The sequence below is a fragment of the Acomys minous genome, assembly GCF_964271855.1.
Source record: "Acomys minous genome assembly, chromosome: 11".
Taxonomy (NCBI): domain Eukaryota; kingdom Metazoa; phylum Chordata; class Mammalia; order Rodentia; family Muridae; genus Acomys; species Acomys minous.
Genome location: NC_140492.1, coordinates 11,474,730 through 11,497,672, shown reverse-complemented (window position 1 = coordinate 11,497,672; position 22,943 = coordinate 11,474,730). Strand labels below are relative to the sequence as shown.

General features: G+C 37.7%; 1 long non-coding RNA gene across 2 annotated transcripts; it reads right to left on the bottom strand.

Moving 5' to 3' along the window:
* Nucleotides 1-935: 935 nt before the first annotated feature.
* On the bottom strand, nt 936-21,828 carry LOC311609339. 2 transcript variants are annotated; one of them, XR_014783358.1, is made up of 4 exons: nt 21,659-21,828; nt 6,914-7,039; nt 5,665-5,747; nt 936-2,797 (listed from the first exon to the last, which is right to left on the bottom strand). It is a non-coding gene; the product is annotated as an uncharacterized lncRNA (long non-coding RNA). The 2 variants fall into 2 exon arrangements; XR_014783359.1 differs by lacking the exons at nt 6,914-7,039; nt 21,659-21,828 and adding an exon at nt 12,471-12,586.
* Nucleotides 21,829-22,943: the final 1,115 nt, after the last annotated feature.

Genomic DNA, 22,943 nt, shown 5'->3' with positions numbered 1-22,943 from the left:
TCTCTCAGGACTAGAAGATACAATTGTAGAACTTGAAGCAACCATTAAAGAAAATGCTAAACCTGGAAAAATTCTGACAAAACATCCAAGAAATCAAGGACACACAGAAAAGTGAAACCTGAGGATAATAGGCATTGAGGAAAGGGAAGACACCTGACACCAAGGCCCAGAAAATATTTTCAACAACATCATAGAATAAAACTTCCCCAATATAAAGACAGAGATGCATATAAACATACAAGAGGCCCACAGAACACCAAATAGAATAGACTAGAAAAGAAAATCTTCCCGCCACATAATAATCAAAGCACAAAATATACAGAACAAAAACAAATATTAAAAACAGCAAGGGAAAAGGGCCAAGTAACATATAATGTCAAACCAATCAAAATTACACCCAATTTCTCAGCAGAGACCACATCTCTAGTGCTAAATACACTGAATTTTTAGGACACAGAACTTTGACGGTTTCATGATGAAATCCTGCAGTGTAGCTTTTGAGTAGCAGAAAGTACTATACAAACTATCAAGGAAGAGAAGCAATTGATAGATTAGCAAGCCTTGACAGCTATGAACCACAGCAGTGTCCAGCAAGGCAAAATATTCCTAATGATAAAATAGTGTAACTCACATGTTGGTGATAACCAACACCTCTATAATCGCATGTAAGATCCATTAAACAGAAGAGAGGTCATGCTAGAAACCACAGAACATTTCAGGCCAATAAGTATGAATTAGGAATCAGAAATGTTCATGTATGATGCTAGGGACGCTAAGTTTTTTGAAAAATTATTTCTTAGACCAAACTTTTCAAAATCATCAGCAGTTTTCTACTACACAGAAAAAAAAAAGCCAAAGAATTTTTTTTAAATCAAAACAAACAAACAAACAAAATGTAAGAAATTCAATGTCCACAATATGTATTGGGTATAAAATACACACAGTGACATAAAATAAGAATAATCTTACAGTAAATATTAAATATATATTATTAGAAAACAACACATGAGAAAAATAGTAATATAACAAGAGTAAACATAAAATGAAATGTTTACATGAAGCTTATCTTAACAATCACTTGTCAAGTTTGTTAAGTGCAGTCTTGGAATTAATAAGTAACATGCAACTATTCCATAAATGTTACAATATGGAATTTAGGTGTAATTAAGATTTATGACAATCTCCTAGGCATGTGGTTTTATTTTGAGCACATGTGGATTTGTCAACAAGTGGAATAGCAATACATTTTCTTTCAAATTAGAAGCAAGCTCTAAAATGGTTTTGTTGTCCAAGGACATTCTTCTATGTACTTGATTCTCTAAAGATACTTGTGGACCTCTGTGATTTTTTTTTCAAATTTAGGAAAATATATATTCCATACATCTCAGAATAGTGTTGTTTTGTTCATTGTTATTCGCCACCTATTTGGTTTAGTTAAGATGTGCCTTCAAATTTCCTTCCCATGCAAAATGTCATTTTTATGATTCAATGTGACTACATCCCAGTTAAATCTCTACCTCATACTCTACATATACTATGTATATATGTATACTGCACACACACATACACACACACACACACACACACACACACACACACACACTTTGTCTTTTTCTCTTCCTCCCTTTCCCTCTCTTTTTCTCCATATCTCCCCTTCATCTCTTTTGCTGAGGTCAAAAACTAGTTTCTTACTCATCCTAGGCAGTTGTTCTACCACTAAAGCTACATCTCCAGTAAATACACACTGTATGTTTTTTTTTTCCTTTGAGACAGGGTTTCTTTGTGTAACCTGGGCTGTCCTGCACTCATTTTGTAGACCAGTCTGGCTTTGAACTCATAGAGATCTACCTACCTCTGCCTCCCCCAGTGCTGAGATTAAAGACATGTGCCACAACACCTGGCTTACATCATATTCTTTATTTTTAAAAAATTATTTTATATGCTTTGGTGTTTTGCTTGCATGTATGTGTGTACCTGTATGTATGTATGTATGTATGTACGAAGGTGCTGATCCCCTGGTACTAGAGGTAAAGACAGTTGTGAACTACCATGTGAGTGATGGGAATTGAATCCAGGTCCTCATAAAAGGCAGTAAATTGCCTCAACCTCTAAGCTGTCTCTCCAGCCACCATCACACTGTATTCTTAAACCATGTGTACTTAGTCATTTGTAGGAAGGAAGTATTGTACTTCTCAGCAGACTTTCAGACCAGTTTCATGTGTATGCAGGTTATGAACTTCCTGTTTGTTCTGCATAGATCATCATTCCTCACTGTCACATTATGCTTCAATCCTAAAAGATACTCCTTTGAAGTAATGTCTCATTTGACATTGTAATCTATCCTACTTATTCTAAATAGCCAATCAATATGAAATATGTTTAAGTGCTTTCATGTTATATTATATATCTTGAATTATAATCTGGAAAATTGACATGACAGACAATGTTCCTTCTTTTACACGTATTTACTTCCTTATCTTTTTTTTTTTTTTTAAGTTTCTTTGGTCTCAAAGTGTCTGCGCTCTTTAAGTAAGATGTTAGCGCTCAGAGTATTCCATACACCCCCTAGGAGTTGAATACTGTAAGTATACCAATAGACTCATAGAAGTTGGGGAGAGTAGAAAACGTTTGGTCAACAGAATGTGGAAGATTCTGGCATGCTGAGGAATTCTCTCATCCACGTAGTGAGAAGGGTCTCCATTGAGAAGCTCTGGTACAATGCTGCTGTCCAGGACCCTTTTTCAAGAATCTCCTCCTTTCATGTGGCTATGGTTCTCAGTTCCAATCACTCAAAAGTCTACGAAAACATATGGAGAGGTTTTAGGAAAGCTTTGTCTCTAATGAAAGCCAACTGTCACATACATCACTGTCATGTTCGACTTATTTCTTCCTTGAACATAGCTATCTGTGCCCAAGGGTATCATGAGGGCCCTGACCTTGTACCTAATGAGTGGAGCTAATGTCATTTGCTTTCCCTGGTTAAGATAGGGCAATAAATATCTTTTTTGTCAGTAATTTAAACATATTTTGCTGCTAAATTAATGCACAAATGTGTTTATTATATTAATCCCATTACAAATGTTCCTTGTACAAATACCAATGCTAACTTGATTAAATCTGCCCTGCATTCCCCTTGTGTCACAGGCATATGCTCTCCATGGATATATGTGAACCCTTCTAAAGGTTTGTTATTACAAATAGAAGGCACTTAGTAATATGAACAGATAATTATGCTGAAAATACAGCATAATATAAAGCAGTGTGTCACCACAGCACAGTTTGTAAAAGGAAAGGTAATTGAGAATATTTTTGGAAATTTAACTTGGGAGAATTATAGGAAACTGACATAGCCTTTAATGGTAGTCATCCAGAAGATTTCCTAGGGCAAATAATATGTTCTCCCTTCCCTACCCAGTCTTCAACTACAAGCCAAGGTCTGGAATAAAAGCACCGATGAAGGACTCTTGAAATAGATTCCAACATATCTAATTGGGATCCCTAGAAATAAACAATGAAAAACTGGAATGTACTACAGACTTCCACAAAGTGATCCTTCAAATACAGAAAAACAGATTTCATGTTTTCTTAAGAATCTTCTTTTCCTGGCAGAACATATCTTTTAAACTCCATGTTGTGTGGAAGCTCATCTCCAGATGTGTCCTTGTACATGAAAGGCATGCCTGAAGCTAAGTTCAGATACTATTTTTGTTGCTGTAAGCATTTAACTATATTTAGTAGAGATCACACTTCATGATAAGAGTATCAGATAGAAAAACTGCATTTGAATAATCATGTATATGTTGAAATTAGACCATTTGAATGCTGATGCATGTATGTGGCAAGAGCCTACAAGAGAGTGGGAATCAATTAAAATTATGTAGTGAGGATATTTATTCACATTACATACCAAAGCATTGTGGCTAAGGTGAAAACACATTCTCCACTTTTGGCAGTTACTTCACATCATCAATTCATATGCAATTCTCTAGCAACCACTTAAAACTCATGTGCCTTGTATGAGTATATCCTTAGTTCGCCTCTTTCCACATCTAAATTTATACAACTGACGTTTATAAACTAGGATGAAATATTATATTTGAAGTTTAATTTTTGGTCTTTATTGTATCTTAGTAGCTATATTGCATCTTGTTTCAAATGTTTGTGTCTTTTCCCCTCACAGTCTTATTTTTTTCAATGTGGATTTGAAATTTGTGGATTTCAATTTGTGGATATGATTTTGCATATTTGTCTAAAAATCTAGGATCCGTATGTGAGAGAAAACAGGATAGTTATCTTTCTGAGGCTGGTTTATCATTAACCCTCTGCCTTGCTGAGAACCATTAGATTACATTTCTAAGTCTCCCCGCAAAGGTCTAGTCCCATGTTTGACCACTTCCTCCTCCTAAGCCTGACTACAAAGGTCCAGCTAGCAAAGTATAGACGCCCAGCAATCTAAAAGCACCCTTTGGCTCACCTAATTAACATGCCTGATTAAAATTAAATACGTCATCATAATGAGGTTTCTCCTTGCACCTCTCAGGAGAAAAGCTACTGATCCTGACTTTTGTGGGTAAAGTTTGTGACCTGATACTTTGCTGAATGCATTCATCAGTTCTAAGAGCTTTATGGTGAATCCTTCAGCATCTCTTATGTATATGGCCATATTATTTTCAAACAATGTTGATTTGGTTTTGGTCTTATTATTAGTAAGACTTCAAGAATTTTATTGTATAAGAGTGGAGAATATGGCAACCATTTCCCATTCCTGATTTTCATAAAATGACTTGAGTTTTCCCTATTTAGTAAGAGGTCATTAATTATTGCTTTCCCTAGGTTGAGTGGTCCTCCTTCTATTCCTAAAATTGTCAAGGTTTTTTATCATAAAAAGAGGTAGATTTGTCAAAGGTCTTGTCTGTGTCTGGTGAAATTATGATAAAATACCCCTCCCATAATGCTTTTTGTGTTATATTTGCTGATGTTATATATTGAGCCACTTCTGACTTTAATCCAATTTGGTCACAGTGCATGATTTTTATTGTGTTGTTGAACTCTGTCTGCCAGTAGTTCATTAAGAACTTTTATGTCCATATTTGCCAGAGAGATTAGCCTATAATTTTCCTTTTGGCTAGAACTGTTTTCATTCTATCTCCTGTGTGCCAGTGTCTTATGTTTGTATTATTGTGCAGTTACAGGACTTACTAAATTTCCAATCTGATTTCTTTAGTAAACTTTTTACTTTCAATCTCCATGAGTGTGAATGTTTTCTGCAATTTCCCTTTCGTTGGTTTGCACTTTTATGTGATTAAGCACATAGACTACAAAAAGGTATTTCAAATATTTTGTGTTTGTTAATACTTACTGTGCAGCATATTTTAGAGAAAGTTTCAGAGAGTGTTCAGGTAGCATTTTTACTCAATTCTTGTTAATACAAGCTGATGTGCAATCATTAGGTGGTATTTTGTGGAAATGTTTCTTTTCCTGTCTTTCTGTCCTAAGCAGTAAAAACATCTCTCTGCATTTGTTTTAACCCATCACAGGAAGATAAACACTACCTGCCTGAACTAAGGAATGTCTGTCCCTCTGTTCTACTTCCTAAACTTTCCTTCTTTTCTTGTCATCAAGTCCAGTGAATCTCCACCATTTCCCACTTTGGAGGATGCATACTTTCCAGTTCTTTCCTGCTTGGTCCTTTTTTTCTTGGAAACTTTGTAGTATATGCATGAGTATTGCCCATCATCATCTGCTTCCTGTAAATTTTCAGATTAAGTAGCAAGTTGCAAGATATATTTTCATGAGTATTGTCAGTCAACTAACACATCAACATAACAACAATAATATAATACTGTAGCCCTTCTTATTCAATCAAAAAAGAAAAGATATACTTTTGACACTGGTTTTCTATATTAGATTTACATTAAAAACAAACTAAGTTATTCTTTTAAGTAAAAGTTCCATTCAGTAAACCTGGACTGTGTGTCAGTAATCTGCATTTGTAATAGAGAGTCCTTTGACTTTGTTTCCCTACAGAATTATTCTCTAGATCATAATTTTGTAAAACAGTGGTAAAGACATATTTCAAATAAAAGAAATAGTATATATTTATTTTACTCAGAAAATTATAATTCTGGCATATAAGAAATGCAATGTCAGCATTTATTGGATATGTGCTTTGCATAGTTAAATACAGAATAACAATCTAGCAGGAAAAATACAATTTTATGTTATGTAGTGAGACAACAGAAGACTAAATCAGGAAGATGTGGCCATTAGTATGAAAAAGTAAAATGATGTGCTCCTAAATTTGTCTTAACACAATTTGTTGAATACCATTAGAATACTGACTTAGCTGTAATTAAGATATCTGACAATATTCCCTCTTTGTGATTTTTGTTTCTCTGCACATATGGATGTGTCGACAGCTGTTGCGACAATCCATTTGCCTTAGAATTATAAACAAATTATGTAATGGCTTGATATGCATACATAAGTTTCTAAGTGCTTGAGTTTTTAAAACTACTGTTTATATCTAGGTATTTTCTACATCCAGAATATTTAGAGTATAATTTTATTATAAATATATAATATTCAGCTTCTTATGTTCATCTGTTTTTATTCAATTTAATTTTCATAATTTCTTCCTCAAAATAAAACTTCTCATTTTAGAGTATGTGACTAAACCCCAATATTAATTTTTCCAAAATTGTAATCTGCAATCTCTTACGTCAAAGCCTATCACTGTTTTTTGCTTTGCTTTTGTTTTTTCTCTTGTAAGGTATAGTTAAGAGCTGCTACTGTCTCTCACGCAAACCATCTGAGACTGAAGACCAGAAGACCTGAATGTACTCTTGAGTAGCACAGTACGTGCCATGCTTTATCTTTGATGCTGTGATACCAAATCAACTTTCATCCTTACCATGGCTGCTTGAGGTACTGATGTTCCTTTGTCCCTTTAAAGCACAAGCATTTCTGAAGTGAAGGAAGTTTTTTCACACCACACAATGTATCATCAGTTACAAAATGGTTGATCTTCTATTTTAGTCTAGAAAAGTTCAAATCCAAAACCTGAATTTATATCATTACATTAAGAGCCTTGTCTAACATTTTTTCAAATAAATTTCGTTCCCTTTTTCTTACAGTTAGAGACAAGCTACCATAAAAGTACCTCAGCGTCTTCTTAGCAAATTGATATTGAAAAAAATAAATAAATAATAGAAATATGGAATAACATCATAAATAAAATATATGGTTTATCTAATGATTTTAAATGTGAAGCAGTATTTTAAAAGAAAATAACATCACTGGTAAGACTTTTTACTCAGAAAAGTGAGTCAAAAACTACCAAAAGTGGTTAAGTAGTAAGAAAATATTTTGGTGTGTGTACCTGTAAGTAAATGACAGCATGTAGTGAACGAGAACAATTATAACAAGAAACAAATAGTGTTCCAGAGATAGAAAGGAAGAGCTTTAGAAATTCACCAAGGTAAAGATAAGATACCTGAAGAGAGCAGAGCAGTAAATAGATAAGCAACCCACACACAAAGAAGGAAACTAAGGTAAATGCAGTCGCATCCATGAGGCTCCATGGTGGTGGCGGAGTGGGTTTTGGGGAAGCAGAAACCTTATCAAAAGTCAATTCTTGGCATGCCAAGTACCTCTAACACCAGTAACCTGCACAGCATTTCTCACCCCCACATTCTGCTTGCTTTCCAGGAGACCTGCAGGCATCAGGGACACTAAGCAAGGCCCTCTTGCCCCAAGACTCTGCCCACTGACTCCCCTGATACAATACCCAGTCACTATAAACTGCACCCCAAACCCTGTGCTCATCTTCCCTCCTCAGAACACTACCGACTTTCCTGGAGGACTGCTGGACCCAGGGACACCCTTCCCACTCCAAGCCTTCGCCTGCCAACTGCCCAGAAAGCACGCCCAACAACGGTAAATTGCACCCACACCTTCCACTCCATTTCTAGACCCACAAAACAACCTGCAGTCACCAGAGACAACCACAGAAGACCTTCTCCCAAGCTCTTGCTTGCTATACTCTCTGAAAACACACCCATGAGCCTTAAACTGCAACAGACCCACAAGGCCATGCTGCTACTAGGCCCTCCAGAGGCACAGATAGCACTCAAAACCCTAGGGGCCGCAAAAACTCATGAGAAAGCCCCCTACTGGACCTGAAGATTAGCAAGTCACCAGAATCCCAGGCCATTGGGCCAGCAGACACAGAGAAAACAGAAACCAGGGGAAAACATCCAAAAACATTCATCCATAAAAGATAAATATAGAATCAACATCTAATTCTATAATAACTACAAAATCCAGGAGATCCAAGATGGCGGTGAGCAGTGTGGACAGTGTTTGAAAGCTCAGCTCCAGTGAACAATTCAGGTAATTGCACAGATTTCTGAGCCAGGAACACCAAGGTCCCAACACCACGGCAGCAGAAGTGCTCCACGGTTCAGAGGGACCAGGGTGCGGAGGACCTGCTTGCCCCTACACACGGGAGGAGCGTGAACTTTCTCGGATCAGAGCAGCAGCAGCAGAGACAGCAGTGCCACCAGCAGCACCAGAGGCACCAGCAGCTTCAGTGGCTCCAGCGGCTCCAGTGGCGGTGGCTGAGGTTTGCAGCTCAGAGCCTTCCAGTGGAGGCGATTGGTGTGGTGGATGGTGGGATTGCTGCGGGAGAGGGGACTCTGGACAGGATTTGGGTCATGTGGTGCCTTGAGACCCAAACTGGACTCAGCAGACAGTTCAGCCCCAGAGTCCTGGGTTTGCTCAGTTAGCTGTGCCGTGGAGAAGCTGGCTCAGCTCAGCAAGCAATTCTACCCAAGGCACAACTCCCCTGCTGTGACACAGGCTGGGCAGAGTGCTCACTTCCACCCTAGGCTCCAGCTCAGCACAGCCGCAGTTTTCCTGCTGTGACGCAAGCTGGGTGGAGCGCTCACTTCCACCTTAGGCACTTGCTCAGCACAGTCGCAGTTTCCCTGCTGTGACACAAGCTGGGCAGAGCACTCACTTCCACCAAGTGCTTGCTCAGTGCGCAGTTCTCCTGCTGTGACACAAGCTGGGCGGAGCGCTCAGTTCCACCCTAGGTGCTTGCTCAGCACAGTCGCAGTTTCCCTGCTGTGATGCAGGCTGGGTGGAGCGCTCACTTCCACACTAGGCGCTGGCTCAGTGCAGTCGCAGTTCTCCTGCTGTGACACAGGCTGGGTGGAGCACTCACTTCCACCCTAGGCACTTGCTCAGTGCAGTCGCAGTTCTCCTGCTGTGGCAGATGGTTCAGGCCCTGAGAAACTAGCTGAGCTAGACGCATGGTTCAGGCCCAGTATCCCTGGCTGGACATGGCAGGGAACCCAAAAGGCTGTGGATACCTTGGCCTGATCCAACACTCATTCAGAGACCCAGAACAATTGCAGGACCCACAGCAAAGGAGACCTGAGGATCACTGGCTGTGAGAGCCCAAAACCACAGGGCTAACCTCCTGACATCCACAGTAGTGAAGTATCAGGGCTTCCAGCCTACGGAAATCGGGAGAAAACAAGTGAATCTATCATCAGACTCCCTCCACCCAACTCTGGAAGTTACCCAACAAAAACAGAGATGGCAAGATATCTAAAGGACAGCGTAAAAGCATACGCAAAAAAACCCAAAACAACATGGCGTCTCCAGTTCCCAGCTATCCCCCCCCAAAAAAAGCCCAGTGAACCCAAATACAATGGAAACACAAGAAAATGACCTCAAATCCTTGGTAATGAGGATGATAACGGAGGAAACAAATAAAATTTGAAAACAGATGCAGGAAGACGCAGCCAAGGAGGTGCTAGACATAAAAGAAGCACATAGAGTGGAACTGGAAATTTTTCAGGAAAATATAAACAACCAGATGAAAGAAATAAAAAAATCCGTTCAAGATATGAAGATGAAAATGGATTCAATAATAAACACACAGACAGAAGAAAAACAAGAACGTGAGGCCTCAGAGAAGAAGGCGAATGACACAGTGCTGATCTTTTCTAACAGAATCCAAGAGATGGAAGAATGAATCTCAAGTCTAGAAGATACAATAACAGATCTTGAAGCAATCATTAAAGAAAATGCCAAATCTGGAAAACTCCTGACACAAAACATCCAAGAAATTAAGGACACCATGAAAAGAAGAAATCTGAGGATAATAGGCATTGAAGAAAGAGAAGATATCAGACTCCAAGGCCCAGAAACTCTTCTCAACAAAATCGTAGAAGAAAATTTCCCCAATTTAAAGAAAGAGATGCCTATAAACATACAAGAGGCATACAGAACACCAAATAGAATTGACCAGAAAAGAAAAACTGCCCGTCACATAATAATCAAAACACAAAACATACAGAACAAAGAAAAATATTAAAAGCTGCAAGGGAAAAGGGCCAAATAACATTTAATGGCAAACCTATCAGAATTACACCCGACTTCTCAGCAAAGACCATCAAAGCCAGAAGGGCCTAGACAGAGACCCTGGAAACCCTAAGAGACCACAGATGCCAGGCCAGACTACTTTACCCAGCAAAACTATCAATAACCATTTCTCAACAAATGGTGCTGGTCTAACTGGAGGTCTATGTGTAAAAAAATGCAACTGGACCCATATTTGTCACCTTGTACAAAACTCAAATCCAAGTGGATTAAAGACCTCAACATAAAACCAGAGACACTAAGTCACTTAGAAGAAAAAGTGGGGAAGAGCCTGGAACATATTGGCACAGGAGACAACTTCCTGAACAAAACACCAACAGCCCAGACATTAATGTCAACAATTAATAAATGGGACCTCATGAGGCTGAGAAGCTTCTGTAAGGTAGGAGACACTGTCAAGAGAACAAAGCGACAGCCTACTAACTGGGAAAAGATCTTCACTAACCCTACATCTGACAAAGGTCTAATATCCAAAATATATAAAGAACTCAAGAAATTAAACACCACCAAACCAAATAACCCAATTGAGAAATGGGGCTTGGAACTAAACAGAGAATTCTCAACAGAGGAATATCAAATGGCTGAAAAACACTTAAAGAAATGCTCAACCTCCTTAATCATCAGGGAAATGCAAATCAAAACAACTCTGAGATTCAGAAGACAGGGCTCGTGTCTCTTTCACTCTGTTCATATTGAACTGAAGAAGGGTAATGATGATTCTTGATCATTAAAAATGGTGCCAATAATCTACTAGCTCAGAGTTTCAGAATAGTTTTTTTTTTTCAAAGAAAGAAAACAGGTGCCAGAAAGCAAGGCAGTATGCAACAATATTGAAGGACATAAAAATCAGGATGAAGGACCAGTTCCTGGAAAAAATCTGGGACAATGTGGGCAATAAAATAATGATTGTAACTGTAGGATTATAACCCATAAAGTAAAATAAAAATATCTATAGGTTCATTCCTTCTAAATAAATAATTGAATATTACTGAATACTCACTCAGGCTGCAAATATTTTCACTTTGCTCAGCTTGCAGCTATGCCACAGTTTAGTTTTTATGTGGTAATTTTTATTAAAATTTCTTCCTTCATGGCTGTATTTCATGAAAGAACTAACAAATAATTTGCTACTCATAAAACATAAAAATATTTTCCTATAGGGCTTTTAAGCTTTTTTTCTTCACATCTAAATTACCAATAAATCTGTGAGTTGATTTAGCTTTTGATATAAAGAAATGAATGCAATGTCTTACACCCCTGACACAAAGGTAACCATTTATTATGGCATAAAGGAATGCATGAACTTCATTAGACAAAATTTGCCTTCTAGATTTGACTATGTTAAACAAAAACAGCATGTAAAAGACATGAATCAGATCTGTTAACATTAACCCAAATATTTGCTAGTAAATTTTATTTTGAGTTATTGATATACTTATCTGTCAATTGATTACTATACATTTTATTTAAAATTGTATTTTCAACTAGTGAATTTACATCATTATAATTACTTAATCTTCATTGCTCCTTTGGCTTTGTGAGTTCTTCCTATGAATTAAGTTTTCTGTTATGTTCTACAAAAAAGCCCAAAAGGACTAAGTGGATTTGCATTGGCTGTGTTTATGTCAATGATCATATGACAAGCGTTTTCATTTATAATACTGAATCTTAAAAAAAAAAAAAAAAAAAAGACAAAATCCAGATGACTAAATGCCAGCTTAAAAATGCAACCAACAACAGCAAGAATGGTAAGGCACCACCGGAATCCAGATAACCTACAACAGCAATTCCTGGATATTCTCACACAGCTGAAACACCCCTCTCCTCCTTGTCCTAGTCCTCCTCCTCCTCCTCCTCCTCCTCCTCCTCCTCCTCTTCCTTCTCTTTCTCTCTCCCTTCTCTTCTCTCCTCTCTGTCTTCCCTCCCTCCCTCCCTCCCCCTCTCTCTCTCCCTTCGTCCCTCCCTCCCTCTCCCTCTCCCTCTCCCTCTCCTCTCCCTCTTCCTCTCCCTCTTACATGGTGTCCAAGAGCTGCTTCCAATTAACCTACGTTTATATACTTTAAGTTGCCTTGCAGAAGAAGCAGTCCAAATTCCTCATTCCCTCTAACCCTCCCTAGATTCTCACTTTAATTATAGAAAAGGAGAAGAATGTTAGCACACAAGAAGATCCACTAGCCAGCTTCTAAGTTGCTTAGCAACACGTGACATCATCACCTGCCACCAGGTATGACCCATATGTGCTTCACTTGCGCACCAAACATAAAAGGATGAACCCAATACCACATCTCTCTCTTTTACTGTCTGCCTCATTTCTCTTTCTCCCTCTCTCTCTCCATCCCTCCCTCCCTCCCTCCCTCTCTCTGCTCTCTCACCTCTCTCTGATCCCTCTTTCTCTCTCCTCTCTTCTCTTTTCTCTTCTCTTCTCTTCTCTTCTCTCTCTCTCTCTCTCTCTCTCTCTCTCTCTCTCTCTCTCTCTCTCTGTCACTTTAGCTCTGTTTCTTTCTCCCATCTCTCTCCCTTTCTCTTTCATAATTAATTTCTTAATATTAAATGTTTTGAAAATTGTTTAATGGTAATAATGATTTGTCCAGGTCTATCGACAATGAAAAAGATTAAGTGGGGCAGAAAGAAATAAAAAATATATATATATATACACTTTAAAGAAAAAATTAATGGGCTAGAGAGATGGCTCAGCAATTAAGATTCAATTACTAGCACCCACATTGGCAGCTCACAGCTGTCTATCACTCCTGTTCTAGGAGATCTGACACATTCACACAGACATACATATAGTCACACACAGTAAATAAAAGTAAAATAAATAAATTGTGGGGGGGGGAGAAAAAAATGAATAAAAAACCTTAATGCTGCAGTCAAGACTTTTATTGAAAGAGATAAGGAGATTATTGGAGATTGGTGATATTGATGGATTAGCCTCCACCGCTGCACTGTAATAAAGAAAAGGGTATCCTCAGGAAAAGACCCCACCCAGCTAAGTGTCTAACTTATGAAAGAAATGTTCTGCTCCTTAGACAGTAACTAAATCAGAAAGTGTAGAAAAAGACAGCCTACAGAAAACACTAAAGAAACCAGAATAAGTAAACACAGAAAGTAACCCAGAAAAGTAAACACTTTTCTCTTCAAGGGAAGAGAATGACACCTGTACAAGAAGAAGGAGGCTGGAGTCAAAGTCCCCCAACCTGAAGATGATCTGCTAGTCTATCGGCCTTCATTTGAATCTACCCAAATCCTAAGTATTGTTTAGGCCCCGGTTCTGAGCTTTGCCTTTCAGTCAATAGAATCCATTCTTATGAAAAGTCTCATACACTTTGCATTCATAATCAATAGAACCCATCCTTATACTTAGTGGAAATTTTTTTCTCCCTAGGCCCTTTCCTGAACACTGTTTTCTGTCAATAAAAACCGATTCTTACCAATGTCATAAGGGGCTTCAGAAGAGAGATGGACTTTGCAGTGGAACCTCAGTGTAGCCATGCATGAAGTTTGCTGTGGTAACTGTCATGTGAAAACTTTTCTCCAAAGTTTTACCATGTTTAAATGTGTAAGAAAAACAAACCATTTGTTTAGGTTCCACAACTTTTTGATCCAGCAGGTGCTCACATCATGCTGAACTAAGTTTCCTTATTAACTTCACGGGGATCATTTCTCCTGCAGGCTGTTACACTTGGAGAGGACCCTCCCCCTCCATGAGAGCTGATGCTGTTGTGATTCGAGAGAGTCAGGGTCCATCCCAAGCTGAATGCCAAGCATGGCAGTCTTGCCTTAATTATCATGACTCTATAGACATGAAAGATTTGAGAGTAAATGGGTTGTATAATCTTCCTTCATGACTTCAGAGAGTCTACAAAGCCAGTGTGTGTAAAGGGAGTCAGTGTGTAAAAGCCCTAAAAGACCAGTGTGTGTAGCTATGAATGTGAAGCCTAGTTGGCAGTGAGTGTGACAAAATATGGGTAATGCCAGAACCACGGGATATATGCTAAGAACAACAGGATACAGGGAATGGAACCAGCCCAAAAAAGATGTTTCAGGTGGAAAATCTGGAAGGTGAGAGCCATCTAAGCCCTCTGACAAAGAACATGAGGCTACAAGGTTTGTGTTTTCCATGCTGGGTTTTAGGTTTGCTTTGGTCCAGTATTTCCTCACTATGCCCCCTCATTAGTTTCTTTAGGAATGGATCTGCACACACACACACACACACACACACACACACACACACACACATACACACACACACATTCCATTATATGCTGAAAGAATTAATTTGCTTTTATATTTTAAGGGATATTTCAATTAAAATATGTCCTTGAGTCTCAAAAGAGACTTTGAACTTTGTATTTTTAAATATGAAAGCCTATGGAGACTTTAGAAGTTGAACTAAGTGATTTTTTTTTGCATCATCATTGGCCACAAAATTATGAGACCAAATGGCTGAAATATGGTGGTTTCAATTAGAAAGGTCTCCATTGTTAGCAACTAGGTATCTGCACTGCTTGCCTCAGGTTGCTTGAGAAGGCAGGATACATCATCACTAGTTGCCAAGATGCGACACATTTCCACTGTTCCCACAGGTCACATATCCTTCCTCTGTGAATGCACTATATCCACTTATTAGAAACCAGTGCCTCCTATCCCTCCTCTCTCTCTCTCTCTCTCTCTCTCTCTCTCTCTCTCTCTCTCTCTCTCTCTCTCTCTCTCTCTCTCTCTCTCTCTCTCCACCCTTGCCCAGAGGTAGCCTCTGGGCAATAAACCTCCCATTTGAGATCTGTCAAGTGATATGGCGTTGTTGTGTCCCTCACTTAGATCATAACACCCCATGGTCTCGGGAATTTGAACACTTCATCCATATTTGATGGCACTGTTCAGGGAGATTTACGTGGTGCAGACTTGCTGTAGGAAGTATGTTAATGTAGGTCATCTTTAAAGAGTCATGCCTACAAACTGTTGTCATGGTTTCTGCTCTATTATAGACCCCAACCATCTGGAATTAAAAGCAAAAATACAATTTTTCATCTATAAGTTACCTTGGTCATAGTATTTTATCACAATAACAGAAAAGACACTACAATACCACCAAAGATGACAAAGGCAATTTAATAAAAATCTGAATGAAAAGGATCATTTACAACAGATTCCAATGAAACCTGGACGACTGCTTAAGCATGTATAAAACAATCCCTGACCTTCCAATCTATAGCTGTAGAAATCACCAAGACAGGTGGAAAGGAAAGTGTATTGGAGTGCATGTGACTTCTCTATCTACCTCATGTGTTCATCCATCCCTCCCCTCATGCCCGCATCTCTTCCTAGACACACAGTTGCAACTGTTGATGAGATCAGAATCATAAATTCCACATTGCCAACAAATAGGCAGATCTGAGTTTATAGCCATTTAAATGATCTTGGTAGAAATATTGGCAAGACATTCTTTAGTTCTATATTTTACCATCACTGCTACCCTATTACTCAAATACTATTAAAGGTCTTAAAGCTACATGTAGATTATTATATCTCAGCACTTCGGATGTACTGAAGCATTCAAGCTTTAACTTGGCATTGCTTAGTGCCAAAAGAATTTTAAGTGGAAATGGATCAATTTATTTACATGTGTAATTCTATCAAAAGTATTCAAGTCATCTTGTGCCATCTAAAATGTGTTTTAATTTGTGTATAATTTAATTCAACTGTTATATTTCATAGGAATTCCAATTGGAAGACCTGAGTATTAAAATTTTAAGTAGAAAAGTAATATATCTGTGGATTGTATGCATAATATTACCTTAATATAAATTTGAGGTTTTGTAATTTTATGTACTGCTAAGGTCTTGTTAAATGAAATTTTACATAGAAGGAATTAGTACTATACTATCATAAATATTTTTGTTATATATTATATGAAGATACTTTAATTATTTATATAATACCTTTCCCTGAGAAGTAATAACAATCAGATGTTTTCTTCAGAAGTGTTTATTGGTAGTGTTTTCCATTCTTTTCAAAATAAATATATCATTTTATTCTACAAATAGTTCTAAAACAATTATGGTGCTTTGCATGGTCAAGCATGGGAAATAATTATTCTTAAAGCCTCATTTTAAAAAACTGAAATGTCATTCATCAAGTTTCCAAATTTCTCTATACAGTGTAGTCAGCATACACTAGAGTGATGGCTGAGAATGTAGGTTGTTACATAAAATGTCCAAATTCAAAATGGAAAATTGATGAATAACACCATCTGTTTTTGATAATTGCCCCTAATGCATATTATGCTCTGGTGATAGTTCTCTGTTGTTTTATTTACACTTGAAAAATAAAGCTTAGTAACAAGGAATGGAATCTGCCAGTTTATGTGAACACACTTCTGGGTGCATGGATATACATACACAGGCAATGTATGCCAAAGTATTTTCAGTTCTTATTTCAGATACTAGAATGTATAACAAATAGGAAAATAATTCAGAATTCTCATGTGAGAGAGTGCTATTTATATTTTTTGCATGACAATACTGCACTATATCATAACAAAATGCATCTTTGTGCATAAGATATTATTTTTTTTGTTTCTTTGTTTGTTTTCCTCCTTTATTAATTTATTCTTGTTACATCTCAATGGTTATCCCATCCCTTGTATCCTCCCATTCTTCCCTCCCTCCCGATTTCCCCTTATTCCCCTCCCCTATGACTGTTCCTGAGGGGGATTACCTCCCCCTCTATATGATCATAGGGTATCAAGTCTCTTCTTGGTAACCTGCTGTCCTTCCTCTGATTGCCACCAGGTCTCCCTGTCCAGGGGACATGGTCAAAGGTGAGGCACCAGAGTATGTGAGAAAGTAATATCCCACTCTCCACTCTACTGTGGAGAGTGTTCTGTCCATTGGCTAGATCTGGGTAGGGGCTTAAGGTTTACCGCCTGTATTGTCCTTGGCTTGTGCCTTAGTTTGAGCGGGACCCCTGTGCCCAAATCTGCCTATCATAATGTTCTACTTGTAGGCTTCTAGGACCCTCTGGAAAGGCAAAGTGCATAAGATATTAAAACAGAGAAAAAGTAAGCATATTCTGTTACCAGCAGGATTAAAAAATATAAAAACAGAATGGTACAACAGTTGCTGAAAACATCTCTCCAAACTCGCCAAAAAAAAGAAGGGGGAGCCTGGGGGGGGACTATGTCATGTATGTACATGAACTGTTTGTTCTCAAACTCACTTCAGGAACAAAACCATGGCCAAAGGTCTCAGAATTGGTCCCTGGGGACACTACTCACTCTCTTGTCAATAATATGAAAAACGATGGACAATCTTCACATGTCCTTCCAAAAATGACACACTTTTGTTTTCTGTTCAGTGAGCCTAATTATTTGGGATGGAATGAAGTTAGGAGTAATAAAGTCTTGAAAAAATGAGTGGTATTTTTCATAACTTAAAAAAGTATCTTATATAAACTGTGTTTATCTTGGCTATGTGATATAACCATATATTGACATGCATATACACACATGTGTGTGTGATCCAAAATGCACCACGAAAATACATTTGAACAGCAAACTAGATGACTTATGTATAAAAAATTTTAGAGTGACCCAGACGAAACCTTTGTTTCCAGTTAGTGGCTGACTTTACACATAATTCTTATCTCATGATCAAAACATTTGTAATTACAACATGTAAGAAAGGGGTTTCTAGTTACATTTCTGTTGCTGAGATAAAACATTCCAAACAAAAGCAACTTACAGCACAAAGAGGCTTATGTGTCTTAAAAATAACAGGTCATTCCTTTAGGGAAATCACGGCAGGAACTCAGGAAAGAATTTGAAGCAGAAAGAATGGAGGAATACTGCTTGCTGGCTCACCCAAACTCACACTCGTCTAGTCTTTTTATATAGTCCAGGGCCATCTTCCCAGGGAGTGTTTGCTCCCCTGAAGAGGACTTGCCGCATTAGTTAACAATCAAGATACCACCCATTGACATGTCCATAGGCCAATCTGATCTAGACAATCCCTTAATCAAGACGTTCCTCTCAAATGACTCTATTCTCTGTCAAGTGGACAGTTGGTGCTAAGACCGGAGAGAAACCATCTCGAGTTTACCTAATTTTCCTAGATCCAAATTATAAGGACTTCTGTGTGCCAGTCATTTGTACAGAGTAATAGAAAGAACAACAAGAAAGTGTGTTGACCTTTTGGCTCTTGTGTCTTTGCCAGCTTGAACCTCTCTGTGTCCTCAAATGATCACTGGCAGCCAGAATAAATTATTGACCCTAATGGTTTGTCCTTGTTACACTTATTTTTATTGCTACTTTTTTCTTCTTTCTCTTTCTTCTTTCTTTCTTTCTTTCTTTTTATTTCTCTATTGTATATTTAGATACTATTTTCCGCTTCTCAAAGTCAAATATTTTGTTAAATTTCCCCAAAAATCTTTCTTCCCCTTCCTATTATGGAACATTCAGCCGATTTTCTTTTTCCGTGGGAGATAGTAATTACTACTGATCTGTGTGTCTGTTAAGTAGGGAGAGTGTTGCTACTTTTGCTTTTCATTTTTCTACACTTGGTATTTAGTATAGTACAGGACACGAGGAGGGTATTCAGTTGACAGAATATCAATTTCTTTGATTAATATATGAAAACTTCTGGTCTATATTCTTTGAACACACAATGTAATGCAACTACTTTTATGCCCCAAATAGTATTATTGTTAGTCGTTAGACACTCTAGTGGTTTGAATAAGAATTGCCCCCATAGCCTCATATATCTGAATTTTCTGTCCTCAGTTCATGGAATAGTTTGGCAAGGATTAGAGGGTGTGGCTTTGTTGTGTCATTGAAAGTAGTCTTTAAGGTTTCAAATGCACACACAATTCTTCACTATCCCTCTCTGCCCTGTGTTTCCTTTCTCAATATGTAAGCTCTTAGGCACTGTCCCTGTGTCATATCTACTTGCTTACTGCTGTGTTTCCTGCCATGATGGTCATGAACTCACCTTGTGAAACTGTAAACAAGCCCCCAAGTGAGTGTTTTGTTTTATGAGTCCTTAGTTATAGCTATAGAAAAATATCTAAGACAGTTGTTTTTACAGTATCTTAGCTAATCTATTGTTTAACTCTCTTTTCACATTTGCTTTTTAACAATGACCTAAGCTGTTTTTAGTATTAATAATATTGACAGAACAAAGTCAAAAGAGTTGATTTTAGTGATGAACTCTGCTACTTCTGGTAATTGTTTTGAATAATAATTTAATTCAGTGTATTTCTAAACTTCCAACTAGTTTCTTTTGTGCCTACTTTCTTGTGTGCCTACTTATTCTCAACTGGTCCTTATTGACTTAATCTTCATATTTCTTGCTATGTTCTGCCTTTGAGAAGATCCCTTTTGTTTATTTCCTCTATCAGCATTGAAACTCAAATCTCATCTCTCCACATTTAAAATAGAGAAACTGTTAACATTCATAATGATTTGGCCATTTATATAATTCCTGGTTGTCTCATGATTCTTCCTGCTGTATGTAGGTTATTTTACTCATGTGTAATAATAAAATGTATATGTTAAAAAATAATAGAAATATGTTTAAATGAATAAAATAGAGAAACTGGAATAATTGGATTATAGCCAGAAATTTTACTGATCTTAACATATCCCATAAACCTAAGAGCTTAATGGACTTGGTATAACAATATTATGTTCATCTAAACGTACAGTTCACTAACAAGTAGAAAAAGTAACCTAGGTTGGAATTCTCTCCTACCAAGCATGTTACATAGCAAAGCATCCCTTAATATATGAATTTATTAGTTATATAATCAGAAGTTATAAGACAAGGAACAATATAATTATAATCAACATAAGTGAAAATAAGTCTTCTTACTACTGCCACAATAATTAGCTAGAAGAATTTCTACTTCCAACTACCACAAGTTTGAGGTATTTTCCCTAAAGAAGCAACACTTCCATCAGGGAACATAGATATGCTCTGTTTCATTAAAGGCTAAGGCTTCCCTCCTCATGTGACCCAAAGCACAGTGAAATTGAGCTCTTGCTACACCAGTGGAGCCAGTAAGTCTAAGAATGGAACTCAAAAGATTTCCTGCAGTGCTTCTTGACAGTTTCTGATCAAGACTGCAGGGCAAGAGACATAGTAGCAACACAGTGAAAACAGCAATGGTGTAGACTACTTAGGACTAGCTCAACACTTACAGAATACCAAGCATCAAAGATGTTGCCAGAGGCAAAACAAAATGGCAAATTAGGCATGATGCCTTCTATCAGAATTGGACCTGTACTAGTTTTTCATGTTCTACTTTCTATTCTCCTCCTCTTCAGTGACTTTTCTAAGAACCCTGGGATTTCTCTTTCAAATCTCTCAAGGTAATCATTTCTTCTTACAAGCTCTTTTAGCATATAGCATAGGTAAGGTTCAGATAATGGGAATTTCCATAGAGTGTAGGAAGGGAAAAGAATGGGATAAACAATATATCTCCCTGATTTCTTTCTCTGGATTGATGGCTCTGCATTCTTCCAAAGGCTGGCTTCTTGTAGCCACTCTTCTTTCCTATTGCATTAGTGCCTATAAAGGTCTCATGGTATAAGAATTGGCCATGTTCACTAGCCCCTGTATAGTATTCCTTTCTAAATTGAATTCTTAAACTTGATTGGTTTCACTAAGCCTGGAAACAACTATCACTTACTAATTTTTAATATTATCTCTGCCAGAAAGGAAAAGAAAAGAAACAAAGGAATAAACCCTGAAATATAGTTTCCAGCATCCAAAAATTGCATCCCTACCTAGCATATTTAATAAATTTTCTTTTACTTGCATTATATTAAACAGCCCATTTCCAATGAATATAGAAACATGATTCTTTTAAAAACCAACAAGCATTAACTGTAAACATAATTTTAAAAGACAATAACACAATAGGGGTGAAGAGAAGTAAAACTCAGATTAACTGAGTCACACCTGATTGTGTCCAGTGGTAAAGGTCTCAGGTAAGTCATGATGCTCAGTGATGAAAAAGAAAAAAAACTTAAGTTGCACTAAGTCTGAACTTCCCAGTTTTATAGAGCTTAAGAAGGCTCAGATGACATGATAAAACTTAAAAGTCCACTTTAAAAAATCTAGCAGGACACTGGGTCTCCACTCTCCCATCTGTATGTGCACAGCAGTGCACCTGTCTGATTCCCAGCTACAGCTGTTACCTGTATTCTGAGCAGAAATCCCACAGTAACCGGAGCACAAGTGGCAAGGAGAAGGAGAAAAGAATACAAAGTGGCTCAGGATCTCCTCAGAAAATTAGACATTGCTGGAAACAAACCATGCTGAGCACTCCAAACGCAAAGTCCTCCACCCTGTGCTCGCTGCCAGTATGTTCTGCTGACTGCTAATCTAAAGAGAAGCCTGCCTGCCACCTGAGCTGGCTCACAGTCAGGACTCTGACCACAGCAGAGGAACTTTTTAGAATTGACATACAAAGTCCATTGCAAACCCTGTGGGCAAAAGTACAAGCCACTTGTTAAGTCATTGATATCAGAAGGCTGTAAGACTAATCAATCATAGAATCTTAGCAGAGAAATCAGACAACAAATTAATTAATACAAAAATATGACTGTTTTTAATGCATCCTAGTGTTAATTTTATTAACATTTAATATATGTTTATATAAATATCATAAATAGGTATAGATAGATGAAGGGAGAGGTTGAGAGAGAGAGAGAAAGAGAAAGAGAAAAAGAAAGGGAGAGAGAATAGATAAAACCTGCTGAGTCTATTCAATGTTGCTTTTGTGTGTATAATTTCAGGACTGACTACTTGGCTAACAATTAAAGGGCTCATCTCTGGGAAAGACTAAGTCTCCCTTTCTCTTCAGTCAGTATTTTCCTGTAATTCTTTGTCTAAAGATGGGACCCCTGAGATATCATTTTTTACATTAGCATATCTATTAACGATATCATTGGTTGGCACCTGTTTATATAGACATATTGTTGAGGTACCATGTTTGTAACTTGGCTATCATTTTGAGACACAAGCTCTCACAGCTGACATCCTGGTGCTCTGGTGTTTACAATTTTCCCCTCTAAAATGTTTCCTGAACCTTAGGTACAAAACTTGTATTGTAGATGTATCACTTGGGGTTGGACACTCCAAGATCAGTTGATCTTGGCATTGTGACCAGTTGAGATTTTCTATAATAGTCTCCTTTTGCTGAAAAAAGAAACATCTTTGATAAGGGGTGAGAGCTACACTTTTGTGGGTATAAAGATAAGTTTTAGAATGTAGTTAGGAATTAGCCTGATTTAGTAAAGTGGAGGTAGTAGGCTCTGCTTTAAGGTCCATAGGCTGCCCTATGACTCTTTATAATACCACGTGTGATCTCTCTTTTGTTGAGTGAGCTTTAAGTCAAGTTAGACAACTGTTGGTTACCTTCAACATAGAAGTGTCCTTATTGAAATTTTACAGATATCCTGCTGTGCTTGTCATTACTGA